This window comes from Pristiophorus japonicus, unplaced genomic scaffold (assembly GCF_044704955.1).
Source record: "Pristiophorus japonicus isolate sPriJap1 unplaced genomic scaffold, sPriJap1.hap1 HAP1_SCAFFOLD_73, whole genome shotgun sequence".
Lineage (NCBI taxonomy): Eukaryota > Metazoa > Chordata > Chondrichthyes > Pristiophoridae > Pristiophorus > Pristiophorus japonicus.
This window is the reverse complement of record NW_027254645.1, coordinates 2,022,033-2,040,305: the sequence shown is the minus strand read 5'-3', so window position 1 is coordinate 2,040,305 and position 18,273 is coordinate 2,022,033. Positions and strand designations below refer to the sequence as shown.

Genomic DNA, 18,273 nt, shown 5'->3' with positions numbered 1-18,273 from the left:
ACATTTTCTCCACATCAACTCGATCAAATACCTTCATAATGTGAAAATTTATCTCAATTGTTTATCGAGAAAGAAGCTCTCCAGACTTTTCAGTTTTTCGCAAAATGTAAATTATTTCAGTTCTGACCGAAATTTTTCCTTCTTTGCTGCAAGATTCTGTGATTCTACGATTTAATTTTCACATCGTCTCGGAGACACAATAGGGCAAGCATGCAGGCGGCCTCTCTGATAAATTGCACCAACGATTTGACTATTAAAGCAGCTCTTCTGTGTAGCTGCGATGGCCGAGTGGTTAAGGCGTTGGACTCGAAATCTAATGGGGGTTTCCCTGCGCAGGTTCAAACCCTGCTCGCAGCGATTCTGCAAATGCTCTTTTTTTTATCGACTCACGGGGATCTCATTGGAATCTGATCACAATTCCCTCCACTGCCCTTCATTACACTGATTGACGCGAAGCTGTTGTTCGAACTGGAAACATTAATAGTTTAACGGTATTAATTGTTGGTTTGTTGGACACTACCTCCAAAAATCAGTGAGCGATATACACAGAATGAAAAAGTGCCTTTTAATAAAGATCAGTGCATTGTTTGGGAGGAACTCACCTTTAGTTAATGAGTGCGAACGTGGTTTGGTTTTATAAAGATGAACAAGTTTTGCCAAAATGACCACGGCATCGTTTGACGTTGCAATTTTCTGATAACATCAGTGTTTCCATCAAAGTAGATGCCTTATCCATTAAGCGACGTGGCCCCTGCAGTTTGCAGCAGACTAATGGACAGCAACATTCTAAATGGGTCAAACTGTAATAGAAAGGGAAGCATGACATCTCGGTGCCGCAATGCAAGGAGTATTCGGAACCCAGGAGAGGGCTCTGAGCTAGTTCGAGTGGGTGAAAGCTCAGGTCACAGGACCCCAAGAAAAAATGCAAAAAGCAGGAGGCAACAGAGTAGACTAGCACTGGGGTAAGTGTAAACGACAAGGTGATAGGGAGGGACAATATGTATGAATATGAAGGGGCTGCAGGAGGGGTCAAAACTAAAAATCATGGTTTAAAAACTAGTATTAAAACACTCTACCTAACCGCAAGCAGCATTCGAAATAAAGTAAATGAGTTGACGGCACAAATCATCATAAATGGGTATGATTTGGTGGCCATTACAGAAACGTTGCAGGTTGGCCAGGACAGGGAATTAAACATACAGCGGTATCTGACAATTCGGAAAGATAGACAAGAAGGGAAAGGAGGCGGGGTAGCTCTGTTCATAAAGGATGATATCAGGGCAGTTGTGAGAGACGATATTGGCTCTAATGAACAAAATGTTGAATCATTGTGGGTGGAGATTAGAGATAGTAAGGGGAGAAAGTCACTGGTGGGCGTAGTTTATAGGCCCGCAAATAATAGCTTCATGGTGGGGCGGGCAATAACCAAGGGAATAATGGAGGCATGTGAAAAAGGAACGGCAGTAATCATGGGGGATTTTAACCTACATATCGATTGGTCCAATCAAATCGCACTGGGTAGCCTTGTGGAGGAATTCATAGAATGCATACGGGATTGTTTCTCAGAACAGTATGTTACAGAACATGCAAGGGAGCAAGCTATCTTAGATCTGGTCCTGTGTAATGAGACAGGAATAATAAACGATCTCTCAGTAAAAGATCCTCTCAGAATGAGTGATCACAGTATGGTTGAATTTGTAATACAGATTGAGGGTGAGGAAGTAGTGTCTCAAACGAGCGTACTATGCTTAACCAAAGGTGACTATAGTGGGATGATGGCAGAGTTGGCTAAAGTAGACTGGAAACACAGACTAAACGGTGACACAATTGAAGAACAGTGGAGGACTTTTATGGAGCTCTTTCATAGTGCTCAACAAAAATATATTCCAGTGAAAAAGAAGGGCGGTAAGAGAAGGGATAACCAGCCATGGATAACCAAGGAAATAAAGGAGAGTATCAAAATAAAAACCAATGCGTATAAGGTGGCCAACGTTAGTGGGAAACTAGCACATTGGGAACATTTTAAACGACAGCAAAGAATGACGAAGAAGCAATAAAGAAAGGAAAGATTGATTACGAAGGTAAACTTGCACAAAGCATAAAAATAGTTAGTAAAATATTTTACGGATATATAAAACGGAAAAGAGTGACTAAAGTAAATGTTGGTCCCTTTGAAGATGAGAAGGGGGATTTAATAATGGGAAATGTGGAAATGGCTGAGACCTCAAACAATTATTTTGCTTCGGTCTTCACAGTGGAACACACAAAAACCATGCCAAAAATTGCTGGTCATGGGAATATGGGAAGGAAGGACCTTAAGATAATCACTATCACTAGCGGGGTAGTGCTGGACAGGCTAACAGGGCTCAAGATAGACAAGTCCCCTGGTCCTGATGAAATGCATCCCAGGGTATTAAAAGAGATGGCAGACGTTCGAGCAAATGCATTCGTTATAATCTACCAAAATTGTCTGGACTCTGGGGAGGTACCAGCGAATTAAAAAGCAGCAAATGTAACGCCTCTGTTTAAAAAAGGGAGCAGACAAAAGGTAGGTAACTATAGGCAGGTTAGTTTAACATCTGTAGTGGGGAAAATGCTTGAAGCTATCATTAAGGAAGAAATAGCGGGACATCGAGATAGGAATAGTTCAATCAAGCAGACGCAACATGGATTCTGGAAGGGGAAAGCATGTTTAAATAATTTACTGGAATTCTTTGAGGATATAACGAGCATGGTGGATAGAGGTGTACCGATGGATGTGGTGTATTTAGATTTCCAAAAGGCTTTCGATAAGGTGCCACACAAAAGGTTACTGCAGAAGATAAAGGTACGTGGAGTCATTGGAAATGGATTAGCATGGTTAGAGATTTGGCTGGCTAACGGAAAGCAGAGATTCGGGATAATTGGGTCCTTTTCGGTTTGGAAATCGGTGGTTAGTGATGTGCCACAGGGATCGGTGCTGGGACCACAACTGTTTAAAATATACATAGATGACCTGGAAGAGGGGACAGAGTGTCGTGGAACAAAATTTGTAGATGACACAAAGATTAGTGGGAAAGCGGATTGTGTAGAGGACACAGAGAGGCTGCGAAGAGATTTAGATAGGTTAAGCGAATTGGTTAAGGTTTGGCAGATGGAATACAATGTCGGAAAATGTGAGGTCATCCACCTTGGGGAAAAAAAAAATTAAAATGAAGGTTATTTGAATGGGGAAAAATTACAACATGCAGAGGGACCTGGGGGTCCTTGTGCATGAATCCCAAAATGTTAGTTTGCAGGGGCAGGAAGTAATCAGGAAGGCGAATGGAATGTTGGCATTCATTGCGAGAGGGATGGAGTATAAAACAGGGAGGTCCTGCTGCATCTGTACAGGGTATTGTTGAGGACGCACCTGGAGTACTGCGTGCACTTTTGATCACCTTTCTTTAGGAAGTATATACTAGCTTTGAAGGGGGTACAGAGACGATTCACTAGGCTGATTCCGGAGATGAGGGGGTTACCTTATTATGATAGATTGCGTAGACTGGGTCTTTACTCGTTGGAGTTCAGAAGGATGAAGGGTGATCTGAAAGCAACGTTTAAAATAATGAAAGTGATAGACAAGATAGAGGCAGAGAGGATGTTTCCACTGGTTGGGGAGACTAGAACTCGGGGGCACAGCCTCAAAATATGGGGGAGCCAATTTTAAACCGAGTTGAGAAGGAATTTCCTCTCCCAGAGAGTTGTGAATCTGTGGAATTCTCTGCCCAAGGAAGCAGTTGAGGCTAGCTCATTGAATGTATTCAAATCACAGATAGATACATTTTTAACCAATAAGGAAATTAAGGGTTAAGGGGAGCGGGCGGGTCAGTGGAGCTGAGTCCACTGCCAGATCAGCCATGATCTTGTTGAATGGTGGATCAGGCTCAAGGGGCTAGATGGCCTACTCCTGTTCTAATTCTTATGTTCTTATAATGAGGGATTACGCAGTGGAATTGTATTTAGATCAGTTCCATACTTTGCACTACAAACCAATCAGCGGCAGTGAGCCTTTCACTGATTGAAATACGAGAAGTCACAAATCCCCGGAGGATATGGAATTGTTCATTAAATGCTGGAAACACTCCTCAGGGCCACCAGCTCTCGGCAGAATTAATGTTTTGCAGCATTGCTTCAATGTATTACAGGTTTGGTGTGAGTTTCGTCCCTGAATGTTTAAGCTGCTCTAAAATACTTGCAGCCCAACCGCACCACCAAAAATAAAATAAATGGCCCGTAATGGGTTCGAACTCGCCAATTTGGTGTTAGTAACACCAAGCGCTGACCGAGTGAGGCAACTGGTCTTCATGCTATGTATTCATAAAGCGACTTTCATCTCAGCTCTTCCCAGAGCAGTTCAGAGCAAATTAATTACTTTTAAAATGTGATCACTTTGTATTGTAGGAAAAGCAAAAATGTACAGCATGGAAGGAGGCCATTTCAGCCAATAGTGCCCGAGGAGGTCGATCAAGAGTTTTCCAGCCTAATTCCCACTTCCCAGCTCTAAGTGCGTCCTATGGGTTAAAGCAATTTAAGTGGCATCCAAGTATTTTTAAAATGTGTGAGGATTTCTGCCGCATTGAGGCTTTGAGTTCCCGACTACCATGACGCCCTGGGTAAAGACATTTATCCTCACAGCTCGTCTCACCCTCCCCCTAAATCATCATCATCGGCAGTCCCTCGGAATCGAGGAAGACTTGCTTCCACTCTTCGCATGTGTTCTTAGATGGCTGTACAGTTCAATACGGGAACCACAGTCTCTGTTACAGGTCAGACAGACTGTCGTTGAGGGAAAGGATTGGCAGGGAGCCTGGTTTGCCGCAGCTCCTTCCTCTGCCTGCACCTGATTTCTCCATGCTCTCGGCGACGATACTTGATGAGCTCAGCACACACCTCCATGCACTTCCTTCACTTCGGGCGATCTATGGCCAAGGACTCTCAGGTCACAGTGGTGATGTCACACTTTATCAGGGAGGCTTTGAGGGTCTCTTTGTAACGTTTCCTCTGTGCGCCTTTGGCTCACTTGCCGTGGACGAGTTCCGAGAAGAGCGCTTGCTCTGGCAGTCTCGTGTGTGGCATATGGCCTGCCCAGCGGAGCTGACCAAGTGTGGTAAGTGGTGCAATGCTGGGGATGATGTCCTGGACCAGGACGCGAATGTTTGCGCATCTGTCCTGCCAGGGGATTTGCAGGATCTTGAGAAGACATCGCTGGTGGCATTTCTCCAGCGACATGAGGTGTTTTCTGTACATAGTCCACAACCCCTGAGCCACAGAGGAGGGCGTGTATTACTACAGCCTTGTAGACCACGAGCTTGGTGAAAGTTTTGAGGGACTCATCTTCAAACACTCTTTTCCTCAGGCGGTCGAAGGCTGCACTGGCGTACTGCAGGCGGTGTTGGATCTCGTCATCAATGCCTGCTCTTGTTGATAGGAGGCGCCCAAGATAGGGAAATTGGTCCACCCCGAAATTAGTTTAAATCTATTCCCCCTGATTGTTGACCACTCTGCAAAGGGAAACAGGATCGTCCTACCAAATCTATCTAGGGTCCTCATAAAGTTATGCACCTCAATATAGTCTCCCCTCAGCCTCCTCTGGACCAAAGAAAACAGACTCAGCATTTCCAATCTTTCCTCATCAACAAAATTCTCCAGTCCAGGCAACTTTTTTTGTAAATCTCCTCAGTACCCTTTCCAGCGCAATCACATCTTTATTTTTTAAATGTGGTGACCAGAACTGCATACAGTACTCCAGCAGCGGCCTAACCAACCAAAGTCCTTGCTGTCACCAGCAGAGTTACGGAACGAGAGCTGGTAAGTGGCATTAGGTTGGATAACCTTTTGTTGGCTGACGCAGATACGATGGTAAGTACTGCAGGGATTCCAATACGACCAAGTTGATCTCTTGGACTAATTTTGATCGCGTAGATGGAGAGGAATTTTAACAGATTTTTTTCCCACAATTAACCTGTTTTTTCTTCTGCTTTTTTGCTTCTCCCATGCGTTCGCATGGCTCGGGTTGGGGTGGTGTGTATAATTTTTCGGTGCAAGGGGTATAGAAGTTGTGTGGGGCGGACTTATTGGGTTGGGCGTTCTTTATCTTTCCGCCATTGTCATATTTCACAGGTTCATATAGAGCCTTCAGGGTTGTTGATCAAAGGGCCTTGTGGCTCTTCGTCGGCTGGCATGTATACTATGGACCGAAGTGGCCACCTTCAGCGCTGTGGATTTCTAGATTTCTATGTACTTTCACAGCCCCAGACTATTCCTTCACAGAGCCAGACATCTGCAACATGTATTCAGACGGCTCTTTCACAGTCCCAGATTCTACCTTCACAGATTCACAATCTTCCGACACAGTCCCACAATCTAGCTTTACAGATCCAAACTTTTCCTGCACCGACCCAGACAGCGGCTAAACAGATCCAGGCAGTTCCCGCACAGAGGAGTACTGATCCTACACCGAGTCAGACATTACTGCACAGATCCATACACTCCTGTGCAGACAGGCAAATCGCATACACAGCATCAAAATGCTTGTGTACAGACTCAGACAGTTCCTTTCAGAGACCCCGCATCACCTACACAGGAGCAAACATGTCCTCATCAGCCGCAGACAACACCAACACATTTCCAGAGAGCTTCGACCGAGACACTGACATTTCCTTCGCGAAAGTTGGCAGCTCCTGTGCAGAACCAGGCAGGTGCTACACTGAAGCACGGATTAACAGCACAGGCACAAACCTTCCTGCACAGACCCATACAGCTACTTTCAGAGACATAGGGACCTCCGAGACAGATTAATTCCCTCCTACATAGACATAGACAGCTCTACCCCGGCCAAGGCATCACCAACACAGATCCAAGAGCTCCTACACAGATATAAGCAGTTCTTACACGGGCGCAGACTGTTCCGACAAAGGACCAGACTGCTCGTTCAGCGAGCCACACAGCTCGCTTCGGAGATGCAGACACCTCAATTAAAGATCAAGACAGCACCGGTACTGAATCAAAAATCTCAATGCAGAACCACACTGACCGAGGGAGATCAACCACAGACAGACACACTCCAACACAGACGCAGACTCTCCGGCACAAACAGAAACAACCCTTGCACAGACCCAGTCAGCTCCAAACCTGACACACGGAGCTGCAACACAAACCCCGACGCTCCTACACAAACCCGGACAACACTTAAACAGACACAGTCAGCTCATAATCTGACACAGGCAGCAGCAACACAGACCCAGACAGCACCTAAAGAGACCCAGAAACTATTACACAGAAACAGAAATCTCTTACAGTGACCCAGACACTCCTACCTATACCCAGAGAGCTTATCATTGAATCCAATGCATAATCCTGCAGATAACTGAATTAAATAGGCTTACAGCGGACAGCATAGCGTATACTGCCATTCTGGGTATTCTGACCATGCCAGCGTTTATGTTCCACTCGAATATTCTGGAGTCATTCTTGATTTAAATCTATCAGCATAGGCATCTATTCCTTTCTACCTCATATGCTTGTATAGCCTCTCCTTAAATGTATCTATACTAGTCGCTTGAACCACACCTACGCTTTTCAGTTCCAATTCTCATTACTCTTTCCAGAAAGAAGTTGCTTCTGAATTCTCTATTTGATTTCTGGATTTCTAGATGACTATCTTATATTGGAGGACTCCAGTTATGCTCTTCCCCACATGTGAAAACATTCTCTCTGTAAACACTCTATCAAAATCTTTCATAATGTTATATAAATCTATTAGGTCACCCCTATAGATCAATCTTCAAGAGAAAAGAGACCCAGCTTGTTTATTATTTCCACTTATGAATAACCTCCCATTTCTGGTAGCATCCGTGTAATTCTTCTCTGCACCCTCCCAAGTGCCTCTATATCATCTTTATAATAGGATGACCAGAACTGCATGCAGTACTCTAAGTGTGGTCCAACCGAGGTTCAATACAGGTTTAGCATAACGTTCCTATTTTGCAATTCTATTCCACTAGAAATAACCTCCACTGCTTAATTACCTTTATGTTTCCTTGCTAAACTCTGTCACAATTTTTGTGATTTGTGTAATTGTACTCAGAGATCCTATTGTTCCTCTACCACACCTAGAGTCGTTTGCGCCTCAATATTCTTCCCACCAAAATGTAATACCTCACATGTGTGTGTGTGGAACTTAATTGAAAATTATATGCCCATTCTGCTTGTTTATTAATGTTGTCCTTAATTTGTTGCAGTCCTCCTTAGTATAAATTTCCACCAATTTGGTATCATTGCCAAATTTGGAAATTCTGTTTTTAGTTCCAAATTCTAAATCGTTAATATAAATTGTGAACAATAGTGGTTCCGGCATTGATCCTTTTGGAACACCACTACCCATCTTCTGCCAATATGAATATCTGCCTTTTAACTCCAATCTTGATTTCAGTGTGAAAGATAGCTCGCTATGCATTCTGCTGCTTTTCCCCTGACGTTGCTTAGCAGCCTATTATTGGGTTTCATAGCGAGGGTCTTTTGAAAATCTAGATACATTACACTTATTGCATGATCAATGTCTACTCTCTCGAGAACCTCTTCAAAAATTATGAGTTTGGTCCACAGGACTTTCCCTGTTGAAATCCATGCTGATTATTCATTTTTATACTTTTGGTTTCTAGATGTTCTTCTATTTTCTCCATTAGTAAGGGTTCCATTATTTTCCCGATATAAGTGACAATCATACCCCTTGACCAACGAGCTGATTAGCTGAGACAAACAGGGAGTACTTCATTTAATTCCCGCCGAAAGCGATTCATCCATTCCCGCTTTCTATTGTGTAATACAGCGACATCAAGTTGTTGCACTGTCAGTCTAGGATAAGTCTTTATCTGTTTAAAAGGGTTGCGCTCTCAGTGCTGCTTCATTTAGTGTGTGTTTAAAAAAAGGCGACGTGCTAGCTGCCGTGGCTGGGTGGTTAAATTATTGGATTAGGAATGTAATCGAATTGCTTCTGAGTAAGTTCGAGCCCTGTTCACAATGAATCAGTAGCTGTAGGCACTGGCACGTAATCCGCTCTGTTTGGAGGTCATTTGAGGTGCAAGTGTTCTGAATTATTTTGCAGCAAATTTTAGGCCACCTGTTCCGTCACGCTCAGCCAATCATCCACTCGTGCGAGTCCAGAGGATTGGGACATTTTTACAATCCAGCAAAGAACGACTAAAAATATGATTAAAAGAGGGTAGATTATGAATGTTAACTTGAACGAAATATAAAATCAGATAGTAAGAGTTTCTACAGGTATGTAAAAAGGAAAAGTGTGGCTAAAGTAAATTTTCGTCTCCTGGAGGATGAGACTGGGGAATTAATAATCGAGAACAGGGAAATGGCAGAGACTTTGAACAAATATTTTGTTTCAGTTCTCACGGTAGAAGTCAGTAAAAACATCCAAATAGTGGATAATCCAAGGGCTATATGGAGGGAGGAACTTAATACTATCATTATCACTAATGAAGTAGTATGAGGTAAAATAATGGGACTAAAGGCGGACAAGTCCCCTGGACCTGATGGCTTATATCCCATGGATGCATTGGTTGTATCCACAGGATATAAGCCATCAGGTCCAGTGGACCTATGGAGGATTGCTTTCATTCCCAAAGTGAATTCTTTGATGGCTGAGCAGTCCGATACGAGAGCCACAGACCCTTTCACAGCTGGGACAGACATTCGTCAGGGGAAGGGGTCGGTAGGGCTGGTTTGCCGCATGCTCCTTCTGCTGCGTGCGCCTGGGCTCTTCATGCTCCTTGCATCGAGCCTCAGGAGCTCAATGCCCTCCCGGATGGATTTTCTCCACCTCGGGCGATCTGCGGCCAGGGTCTCACAGGTGTCAGTGGTGATGTCGCACTTTACCAGCGAGGCTTTGAGGGTGTCCTTATAACGTTTACGCTGTCCTCCTTTGGCTCGTTTACCATGAAGAAACTCCGCATAAAGCATTGCTCAGTGAGTCTCACATTTGGCTTGCGTACTATGTGGCCTGCCCAGCGAAGCTGCTCGGGTGTGGTTAGTGCTTCAATACTGGGATGTTACCCTGGTCGAGGACACTGATGTTAATGCGCCTGTCCTCCCAGGAGATTTTTAGGATCTTGCGGAGACATCGTTGATGATATATCTCCAGCGACCTGAGGTGCCTTCTGCACATCGTCCATGTCTCAGACCCATACAGGAGGGCGGGTATTATTACAGCCCTGTAGACCATGAGTTTTGTGGTAGATTTGAGGGCCTGTTCTTCAAACAGTCTTTTTCGCAGGCGGCCGAAGGCTGCACTGGATCACTGGTAGCGATGCTGAATCTCCACATCAATGTCTGCCTTTTTTGATAGGAGGCACCCCCTCATTTGCAAAGGAAATTCTTCCAGTCACACAGCCTTCGTTCAATCAAAAAATATCGAGATTATGAATCAATTATTTATTTATTTAAAACTAATCAAATTCAATTTTTTTTAAATAAAAATTAAATGTATTTATTTTCTTAAGTTGTTTAATATATATATATTTGTAAATTGGCTGTCAGTCTGGGCTGGTTTTACGTCCCTCCCTCCTTCCTGCCTGTCTATCACCTGTGACTTCACTAACCGTCTCTGTCCCGCGTGGTCCTGAGCTCCACAGCACAATTGCCTTCAGGGATGATAGAGATCTCACTTTATTCTTTTAAAAGGGAACTGCGGTCAGTCAAGTGTCATTGTGCATCTGGGTAAAAGGGATGTCCTTGCAGTCCCCGATCATTCTGTATCTGTTTAAAAGGGCTGGTTGTCAGTTCCGGTTCATAATCTTTCCCTTTAAAACGGATTTACTCATAAACCCGGGTCATCCTGTGTAGTTTGAGAAGGAGTATGATTTCAGCTGCAATGACCGAATTGTAAACTGTTGTGTTCCAATTTACATTGGGGTTGCCTGCGCCTGTGCGCACCCAGATCGCAGTACATCAGTTCATTTACTCGAAATATGCTCATCTTTTCCTAAATCCACTCCTTGATTTTGCTCGCAATATACACAACAACACATTGTATGATGGTGGCAGCGGCCGCGTGGTCTAATGGATACGACGTCTGACTTCGATGAAAACCGCGAACTTTTCAAAACATTGCACATTCGTATTTTGCCGCGGTCAATTAACTCGCTGCGTGAAATTTTATACTTGTTGCGATTCTGCCGAAAAAACAACCGTCTCTTCGAGTCACTCACCTGAAGTAAAGGAAGGCTGTTTGCTTTAAGAATCTAATGGCACGTATTCATCATTGTCGATCTGCATGCACGGGCAGAGCAAGATGTGAAGTGGACTTTCTTGCATATTGTTTCTGTTGGGTTACAAAAAGCAGGAGATTGAAAGGCTGACGCTTGGCTGAATAAAAGACGAGGTGGCCGAGAAATTAAGGCGATGGACGACTGATCAATTTTGTTCTGCAGGCAGGGGTTCGAATCTCATCCTCATCGTGTTTGTGCTCAGCTTTGACTCCCCTGGTCACTTTGTCAATCACATTAACCTCATCGCCGAATTTCCCTTTCACTGACAAGGATGCTGCACTTTGATCATGTCATGTCTCAAATTAATAATATACTCGGCAAATGGATTACATTTGTAGGACTGCGGAGAGGGAGACTAATTTGATAGGTCTCTGAGTGACATCACAAGCACGATGGACCGAACATCTTTTGTCACTACCGTCAGAATCTGAGAGCTGCACTCTTCACTGTCGGCGGCTCGTTGGTCTCGGGGTATGATTCTCGCTCAGGAATGGTCACATTTGAAATGCGACAGGTCTCGGGCCAAATCCTGAACGAGACCCGCCATTTTTTTTTCAAAGTTCCGCTCCTCACAGCCGCTTGACATGTGAGAAAATAGACATATTTCACGTTAAATCATGTGATTTTGCGGTGATTGTTCCCACAGCATCCAAATCCCAGAGCAAAGTGAAACTCACACAACTGAGTAAAGTTAAAGTATCTCAGAGGTACTCGGCTCTGTGACTCGGTGGATAACTTAAACCCGTGTTTAGTTCCGGCCAATAATTGATCAGTATATCTTCCTGTCTGTGCACATCAGCTCTACTCAATGGGGATAAGCATACATTCAGCGTCAATCTCCACCTCTGCCCTGAATATGAGTGCGTCTTGTTTCTCTAGAGCTGAAAAGATGAGAGAAACTAGCTTTTGAATTAGTCCCTTGGCTGCCGAATTCAAAGCGGACAGGAAATCAATCCGGGCTGGCAAAGCTGCCTGGTCTGATTAAAAGGAGGTGGCACCTTAAATTGTAGGAATGTTATAGTCTTCTGGCCACAATATTAGTTTCAACTTATCAGGTGATAAGCACCGCTCCCATTGTCTGGTAATGGTTCTGCTGTTCCCACTAACACCTCCTCTGGACCATCCTTTGTTACGTTATTGCCCGATTACCACCCACTTTGCCTTTCTCCATTGTGCCATTTATTATTTAATCACTGCTGCGTTGCACTGTATCACAGACGTTCCCATTTGACCTTTCTCGCTGCGTATTATTTCCAGGCGCTATTTTTGTTGAAAAATCTGTAATCTTGAACTTTTTCCTAAAATATCGGAATGATTATCCGACAGAACGTGAAACCAGGTTCTTCATCCACAGAATCTGCACGACCTACTGTGTTTTATATATTTATCTGTTTTTATTCATCCTGTTTCCGTGTCTCTTTTACGGGGATGTGCTGTCTGTCTGGGATCATTCTCTGTCTATTTAAAATGGTGTGCTATCAGCTCTGCATCATTCTGTGTCTGTTTAAATGCGATGTGCTGTCTGTCACGGAGTTCAAATTTCAAATTTCAAAACCTGCCTTGAGAGGGTGCAGGAATTTTAGTTTGTTTGTGTGTTTGTGTAAGCCAGTGTGTGTGCAAACGTGCTGTGCGATATTACTGTTATGTGCGAAAAATGCATTACATGCAGCTTGAAACCATACTGATTTGATTGAACACTCTTTCCTGGACTCTCGGACGTTAGAAAAATCTGCTGTGGGATTTTGCTATTCCACATCTGAAAGAAGGGAAAATACACAAGTTAGAAATATAGCGATTTTATCGAGAGCTTGCGTGTGGGCTGTGTGATGTGATGACATCCTCCATCCTTATTTTCAAATTCAAATCAAATCAAATAAAATCAATACAAGACGAGACAAGACAAGACAAGACATGGCTGACTGACTGACTTGTATATATATATATATATATATATATATTTATATCCAATCCCAACATTTTAACTTCCAAAATAAATGTACTTTTTCTGTTCTGCCTGCACGGGGCTCTATTACATTTGACGTCTTTCACAGCACAAGCAGCTGCTGTCAGATCCAGCAGAAAGACACACGCGACTTTAAAAGATCGCCTTTGTAGCCCACAGATTCCCTCGTGTCTTGTCTTCCACCATGGGCTTCCTGTGTTTGGGTATTTATTGACTGCACCTCCTCATTTCCAATGGAATTCTTCCAGTCACACAGCCTTCGTTCAATCAAAAATATATGGATTATGAATCAATTATTTATTTGTTTAAAACAAATCAAATTCATTTCAAAAAAAAAATTAAATGTATTTATTTTCTTAAAATATTAAATATATCTATATTTAAAAATTGGCTTTCAGTCTGGGCTGGTTTTACATCCCTCCCGCCTTCCTGCCTGTTTATCACCTGTGGCTTCAATAACAGTCTCTGCCCCGCGTGGTCCTGAGCCCCCTGCGCAATTGCTTTCAGGGATGATAGAAATCTCACTTTATTCTTTTAAAAGGGAACTGCTGTCAGTCCAGGCTCATTCTGCATCTGGGTAAAAGGGATGTCCTTGCAGTCCCGGATCATTCTTTGACTGTTTAAACGGGCTGGTTGTCAGTTCCGGTTCATAATCCTTCCCTTTAAAACGGATTGTCTCATAAACCCGGGTAATCCTGTATAGTTTGAGAAGGAGTATGATTTCAGCTGCAATGACCGAATTGTTAAACTGTTGTGTTCCCACTTACATTGGGGTTGCCTGCGCCGGTGCACACCCAGATCGCAGGGCATCTGTTCATTTACTCGAAATATGCTCATCTTTTCCTAAATCCAGTCCTTGACAATGCAATTGCCCCGAATTTGCTCCCACTATACCCAACAACACAATAGACGCTGATGGCAGAGGCCGCTTGGCCTAATGCTTAAGGCGTCTGACTTTGATTATAAGCACGAAGTTATCAGAAGATTTCGGCTTCGAATCCTGCCTCGGTCAATTAGCTGGCTGCTAGAAATTTTATATTCTTTGGTGTGATTCTGCCAAAACACCAACCATCACTTCCAGTCACTCAGCTGAAGTAAAGGAAGTCTGCTTGCTTTAACAATCTAATGGCACGTTTTCATCATTGTCGATCTGCATGCACGGGCAGAGCAAGCTGTGAAGTGGACTTTCTTGCACGTTATTTCTGTTTGGATGCAAAAAGCAGGAGATTGAACGGCTGAGGCTCCGCTGAGTGAGAGATGAAATGGCCGAGAGGTTAAAGCGGTGTACTGCTACTCTACTGTACTCTGACACGGATTTTTTCAAATCCCATCCTCGTCGGTGTTGTATTACAGCTTTGACTCCCCCCCCTGCTCCTATTGTCATTCATATTTATCCTCATCACCAAATTCCCCTTTTACTGAAATGGATGCTGTATTTGCTCATGTCATGTCTCAAATTAATAATAAATTCGTCAAAAGGATAACATTTGCAGGACTATGGGGAGATGGACAAATTTGATAGGTCTCTGAGGGACAGCACAAGCACGAGGGGCCTAATATCGTTTCTCACAACCGTCAGAATCTGAGTGCTACGCTCTTCACTGTGGCGGCTCGTTGGTCGAGGCGCATGATTCTCGCTTAGAGATGGTCACATTTGAAATGCGACAGGTCTCAGGCCAAATCCCGGACGAGCCCCGCCATTTCTTACTCGACATGTGAGAAAACAGACATATTTCATGTTAAAACAATTGATTTTGCGCGGATGTTCCCACAGCGTCCAAAACCCAAAGCAAAGTGAAACTCACCCAACTGAGTAAAGTTAAAGTATCTCAGACGTACTCGGCTCTGTGACTGGTTGGATAAACTAAACCCGTGTTTGGTTCCGGCCAATAGTTGACCAGTATGTCTTCCTGTCTGTACGCATAAGCTCACCTCACAGGGGATAAGCATACATTCAGCGTCAATCTCCACCTCTGCCCTGAATATGAGTGCGTCCTGTTTCTCGAGAGCTGACAAGATGTGAGAAGCTGGCTTTTGAATTTGTCCATTGGCTAGTGAATTCCAAGCGGACAGGAAATCAATCCGCGATGTCAAGCTGCCTGGCCTGATTAAAAGGCGGTGACACCTTTTATTGTAGGCATGTTACAGTCTTCTGATCTCAACATTAGGTTCAACGTATCGGATGATAAGCACCGCTCCCATTGTCTGGTAATGGTCCTGCTATTCCCACTAACACCTACTCTGGACCATCCTTTGTTACGTTATTGCCCGATTACCACCCATATTTTGCCTGACTCCATTGTGCCATTGATTATTTAATCGCTCCTGCTTTCCACTGTATCACAGACGTTTCCATTTGACCTTTGTCGCTGCGTATTTTTTTCCAGGCGCTATTTTTGTTGAAAAAATCTGTATTCTTGAACTTTTTCCTAAAATATAGGAATGATTATCCGACAGAACGTGAAACGGGGTTCTTCATCCGCAGAATCTGCACGACCTGCTGAGTTTTACATATTGATCTGTTTTTATTCATTCTGTTTCCGTGTCCCTTTTAAGGGGATGTGCTATCAGTCCCGCATCATTCTGTGTCTGTTTAAAAGCGATGTTCTGTCTGTCCCGGATTTCAAATTTCAAATTTCAAAAACCGCCTTTGGAGGGTGCAGGAATTTTAGTTTGTTTGTGTGTTTGTGTAAGCCGGAGTGTGTTCAAACGTGTGTGCGATCTTACTATGCATTTCATGTCGTGTGAGAAAAATGCATTACTTGCAACTTGAAGCCATACTGATTTCATTGAACACTCCTTTGTGGACTTTCTGACGGTAGAAGAATCTGCTGTGGGATTTTGCTGTTCCACATCTGAAAGAAGGGAAAATACACAAGTTAGAAATATAGCGATTTTAGCCAGGGCTTGCGTGTGGGCTGTGTTACATGATGACATCCTCCACCCGTATTTTGAAATTCAAATCAAATCAAATCAAGACAAGACAAGACATAACTCACTGACAGACTGTGTTTATACATGTGTATATATATATGTATACATGAATTAAATCTGAACTTTTTAACTTTCACAATAAAAGTGCTTTTTCTGTTCTGTCTACATTGGCTCTATTACATTTGACCTCTTTCAACAGCACAAGCAGCTGCTGTCAGGTCCAGCTGAAAGACACATGCGACATTAAAACATCGCCTTTGTAGCCCACATCTTTTATCATGGCTTGTCTGATTTGATTGAACACTCCTTCGTGGACTCTCTGAAGGTAGAAGAATCTGTTGTGGGATTTTGCTATTCCACATCTGAAAGAAGGGAAAATACACAAGTTAGAAATATAGCGATTTTAGCCAGGGCTTGCGTGTGGGCTGTGTTACATGATGACATCCTCCATCCTTATTTTCAAATTCAAATCAAATTAAACCAAGACAAGATATGACTGACTTTGTTTATACATGTATATATATATATATGTGTATTTATATATAATCCCAAATTTTTAACTTCCATAATAAATATGCTTTTTCTGTTCTGCCTGCGCTGGGCTCTATTACATTTGACTTCTTTCACAGCACAAGCAGCTGCTGTCATATCCAGCAGAAAGACACGCGCGACTTTAAAAGATCGCCCTTGTAGCCCACATCTTCCCTCATGGCTTGTCTTCCACCATGGGCTTATGTGATTGGGTACTTATTGACTGCACCCCTCATTTCCAATGGAATTCATCTAGTCACACAGCCTTCGTTCAATCAAAAAATACATAGATTATGAATCAATTATTTATTTATTTAAAACAATTCAAATTCAATTTTTTTAAATACAATTTAAATGCATTTATTTTCTTAAAATATTAAATATTTATATATTTCAGACTGGGCTGGTTTTACGTTCCTCCCTCCTTCCTGCCTGTTTATCACCTGTGGCTTCAATAACAGTTTCTGCCCCGCGTGGTCCTGAGCCCCACTGCACAATTGCCTTCAGGGATGATCGAAATCTCACTTTATTCTTTTAAAAGGGAACTGCTGTCAGTCAAGGGTTATTCTGCAATCTGGGTAAAAGGATGTCCTTGCAATCCCGGATCATTCTGTGTCTGTTTAAATGGGCTGGTTGTCAGTTCCGGTTCATAATCTTTCCCTTTAAAACGGATTTTCTGATAAACCCGGGTCATCCTGTATTGTTTGAGAAGGAGTATGATTTCAGCTGCAATGACCGAATTGTTAAACTGTGTGTCCCAATTTACATTGGGCTTGCCTGCGCCGGTGCGCACACAGATCACAGTGCATCTGTTCATTCACTCGAAATATGCTCATCTTTTCCTAAATCCACTCCTTGATATTGCAGTTGCACCGTATTTGCTCACAATATACATAACAACACAAGAGTTGGTGCTGGCAGCGGCCGCGTGGCCTAATGGATAAGGCGTCTGACTTCGATTACAACTGCAAAGTTATCAGAAAATTGCAGGTTCGAGTCCTGCCCCGGTCAACTTAGCTCGCTACGTGAAATTTTATATTCTTTGTTGTGATTCTGCAAAGAAACCAACCATCTCTTCCAGTCACTCACCTGAAGTAATGGAAGGCTGTTTGCTTAAATAATCTAATGGCATGTTTTCATCATTGTCGATCTGCATGCACGGGCATAGCAAGCTATGAAGTGGACTTTCTTGTACATTATTTCTGTTTGGATACAAAAAGCAGGAGATTGAATGGCTGACGATGTGTTAAAACAGAGACGAGCTGGCTGAGAGGATAAGGCGATGGACTGTTAATCTATTGTGCTCTGCACGCTAGGGTTCGAATCCCATTCTCGTCGTCGTTGGCTTATAGCTTGACCACGTTTTAACATTCACATTTCACCTCATCGCCAAATTCCCCTTTTACTTCCAGGGATGCTGCACTTTCCTCATGTCATGTCTCAAATTGTTAATATATTCGTCAAAAGGAGAACAGTTGCAGGACAATGGCGAGCGGCACTAATTCGATAGGTATCTGAGGGACAGCACAAGCACGATGGGCCTAA

The 18,273-nt window shown here is 43.2% G+C and overlaps 1 non-coding gene across 1 annotated transcript; it reads left to right on the top strand.

Moving 5' to 3' along the window:
- The first annotated feature begins 274 nt into the window (after positions 1 to 274).
- Positions 275 to 357, top strand: trnas-cga (transfer RNA serine (anticodon CGA)). Its single transcript has one exon. It is a non-coding gene; the product is annotated as a tRNA-Ser (tRNA).
- The last annotated feature ends 17,916 nt before the right edge of the window (positions 358 to 18,273 follow it).